Source organism: Crocuta crocuta, unplaced genomic scaffold, assembly GCF_008692635.1.
Source record: "Crocuta crocuta isolate KB4526 unplaced genomic scaffold, BGI_CrCroc_1.0 scaffold531, whole genome shotgun sequence".
NCBI lineage: Eukaryota > Metazoa > Chordata > Mammalia > Carnivora > Hyaenidae > Crocuta > Crocuta crocuta.
In genome coordinates, this window is record NW_027531997.1 from 1,931,427 (window position 1) to 1,935,600 (window position 4,174).

A 4,174-nucleotide genomic window follows, 5' to 3' on the forward strand; every position below is an offset into this window, starting at 1 on the left:
ATTTATACCTTAGTATTTTATTAATTTAACTTATTTTTCTGAATTAGAATGTGATAAGCACAGAGGAATTTCCGAGTAAAATGTACTACTTTAAAGGATTTTAAAATGGCAATACCAGCAAAATGCGTGTCCCCATCACCAGAGTGTTAGGGTCAAATCATCTCTGCTATTGAGGGTGATATGAAGCATTTTGGCTAAAATCCATTTTTGTCGTGGTTGTCTTGTTAAATAATGGCAAAGCATCTCAAGGTCATTTTTAACGTTTACTTATTTAGTTTTTAGAGGAGGCAGAGAGCACAAGCAGGGGAGGGGCAGAGAAAGAGGGAGACACAGAATCCAAAGCAGGCTCCAGGCTCTGAGCTGTCAGCACAGAGCCCAACATGGGGCTCAAACTCACCAACCGTGAGAACACGATTCAAACCCAAATCAGAAGCTTAACCGACTGAGCAACCCAGGCACCCCAACGTCTCAAGGTCTTTTATTCAGCATTTATTTTTTGGGGGTTCCTGGAGAGGTCAGGAATTCTCTTTGTTTCTAAGCCATGTTGACATCGTGGACTAACCTAAAATCACACACTTACTATCCATGTAAAGTATCCTCTTTTTATATTTTGTCAGATGATAAGTCTAAACAAGGGAAATTTATTTAGCCATCTGAACTGATTTAATTTCCATGAGACGCTTATATTTTAAGAAGAAATGTAAGACTGGGGTAGCCTTTCCTGTTTAGCAATTTTTAGTTTTCCTTTTTTTGTGTGTGTTTGAACCATTAACAAACACAACTAAAACATAGTCATCGGAGAGTCTTCAGAAAGTGTGGCAAGGGCATAGACTGTAATCTCCTCAGGGTTCCCCGGGTGGCTCAGTCCATTAAGCATCCAACTCTTGATTTCAGCTCAGGTCATGATCTCACGGTTTTCCTGAGATCGAGCCCCACATTGGCTCTGTGCTGACAGTGTGGATCCTGCCTGGGATTCTCTTTCTCCTCTCTCTCTGCCCGTCTTCTCCTGGCACCCTTTCACCATCTCTCTCCAAATAAATAAATAAGAGAGAGAGAGAGAGAAGTAACCATGGGGTTTCTCTGTTTCAGGTAAGGGTAAGAGGATGACTGGGTTTGGAGTAATGCCACAGGTGACAGTGTCATGCGAAGGAGGGCAATCATATTTCTTTTTTTAATGTTTTATTTATTTCTGAGAGAGAGAGAGAGACAGCGTGAGCAGGGGAGGGTCAGAGAGAGAGGGAGATACAGAATCGGAAGCAGGCTCCAGGCTCTGAGCTGGCAGCACAGAGGCCCAATGCGGGGCTCGAACCCACAAACCTGGAGATCATGACCTGAGCCAAAGTCAGGTGCTCAACCGATTGAGCCCCCCAGGTGCCCCAGAAACAATGACTTGGAATCTAGAATCCTGGAAACATTTCTGGCAGACAGTCACTGGATCAGTCCCTGTGCTGAAACTGAGTCTGTTTTAACTTGAAATGTTAAAGTTCAGTCATGGAAAGACAGAACTACCATAGTTTTTATTTACACATAATAGGGGAGGTTAAACTCTTTCGTCAAGGTTATCATCATCATCATTAAAACATTTGGCAGACCAGAGCAGTTTTGACATAATTACAAGTTAGAAAAAAATGTATTCTTATTTTTTTTTTTTAATTTGGGACACCTGGGTGGCTCATTTTTAAGCATCTGACTTCAGCTCACGTCATGGTCTTGTGGCTCACGAGTTCGAGCTCCACATCAGGCTCTGTGCCGACAGCTCAGAGCCTGGAGCTTGCTTCTGATTCTCTGTCTCCCTCTCTCTCTCTGCCCCTCCCTTGCTCACACTCCTGTCTCTCTCTCTCTCTCTCTCTCTCTCGAATAAACATTAAAAATTTTTTTCTTAATTTGAGAGAAAGCAAGCACACAGGCAAGGTAGAGGGGCAGAGAGAGAGTCAGAATCTTAAGCAGGCTTCACGCTCAGTGTGGAGCCCGATGAGGGGCTCAATCCCACGACCCTAGGATCATGACCTCAGCAGAAATCAAGAGTCAGCCACTCAACTGACTGGCCACCCAGACGCTCCAGACTTGTCCTTTCTTTTACAGGAGCAATCTTTGTAGTCTCCAATGGCCATTTCAGGAAACCCAAAGATATTTGATGCATGAAAGACATCTTAATAATTTTACTATATATTCTGAATTTGAAGCCTGTGCTTGGGAAAGATGACATCAAGAATAGTTGTTAGAGACACAGTTTAAATCCTAAGGGTCTAAAGACAAGAAATATTTACCATCAACATTGCGAAACCATAGTAGATTATACCCAGGCTAAAGCTGTTCTGGGTCTGGGAATACAGAAAAAGCAGCAGCAATACCTCATATCCGCCAGGAGAGGGGGATGTTTGTTCGTTTCTGAGCCTTCTATCTATCTCCAAACTTGTAAGAAACGAAGCTAAACTAGCTAACTAGCTAACAAGCATCACTTCACATTGGGGATTTTACTGATCACCGCCACCTCTAACCCATATGCATTCTGTCTACCACTGTGAACAGTAACATTTTTAAAAAATGTTTTTATTTTGAATGAGAGTGTATGAGCAGGGGAGGGGCAGAGAGAGAGGGAGAGAGAATCCCAAGTGGGTTCCGTGCTGTGGGAAATACTTAACCGACCGAGGCACCCAGGCTTCCCTAGCACTGTGAAAATGTATACTTTCTGACTTTGTGCCCCCACCTGATACAAACTTCCCTTGTTGCATAGACTGTACGATGTGTTTGTGTCCCAAATCAGCAACTATAGCGCTCACGAAAAAGAATGGGCTTCCTGCCTCCTCATCAGGCCTCTGAGTGCCTCTCTATGTTGTTTAATTTCATGTTGGCTGTAGAGGTCACTTAAATAAATAAAACCTTAACAAATTCTAGCAATGGGTGATGGGGGCTTAAGGAGGGCACTTGTGGTGAGCACCGGGTGTCTTCTGGAAGTGCTGAATCACTATATTGTGCAAGTACACTGTATGTTAATGAACCGGAATGTAAATAAAAACTTCAAAAAGATGTAATTAGCGGTTTCCAAAAAAGGAAGAAACTCCTTGTTGTTCCACTCTACGGCCCCCAGTAGTATGCAAATATATTTATGTAGTTTTCTGAAGAAACATATCTATGTACATACTACCATTTATTTTTTTAAATGGGGTAAAATGAGACATCTTTCCTTGCACAGTCAAAGCAGTTTTTCAATTTCCTTTTTATTTTTATTATTTCAAGTTCATTTGAGAGAGAGAGAGAGACAGAGAGGAGAGCGCGAGCGTGTGTGAGCACAGGAGGGACAGAGAGCGAGGGAGACAGAATCCTAAGCAGGCTCTGCACTGGCAGCTCAGAGCCCGATGCAGGGTTTGATCTCACAAACTGTGAGATCGTGACCTGAGCTGAAATCCAGAGTCGGATGCTCAGTGGACTGAGCCCCCCAGGCGCCCCCACAGCAGTGTTTCTAATGGGTATAAAAGTATTCCATTGTGTAGCTGGACCACAACTTACTTCATTACAATGCAAGAGGTCTCACAGCACACTGCTGTATTTGCTGGCTGCAGCGTGGGAATGTACGACGGTTTCCGGTTTGACTGTGATTACCAAATTGCCTTCACCCAGCTGTAAACTGACCATTCTTCCATCTGGGTGTTAGAGAAAGCTTGTATTTGCCTGCCTCCATCAACAGATGATAGATTATTATTTTTTTTTTAATCAGGGAAAGGCGGTTCATGAAAAAGGCAGTGCTGTCCAATGTGTTTTACTAAGTGAAAGAAGCCAACCTGAAAAGGCTGCATACTGGAGGGTTCTAGCTATAGGATGTCTGCAAAAGGCAAAGCTGCGGAGACAGTAAGAAGAGCAGCGGTTTCCCAGGACTAGCAGATGGGGGAGGAGGAACAGGCAGAGCGTGGAGGAGGTTTAGGGCGTTGAAGCTATTCTGTACGACACTGCAATGGCGGACACGTCACTATACATTCGTCAAAACCACAGAACGTACCCCAACAGCACTGGACCCTAATGTCAGCTATGATCTTTGGGTGATGATGGTGTGTCTAGGTGGCTCCCTCAGCTGTACCAAATGTACCGCCCCAGGGAGGGGTGTGGGTCATTGGAGAGGCTGTGGGCGTCTATGGAGAGGTGGGGACAGAACTCTGTACCTTTCACTCAATTTGGCTGC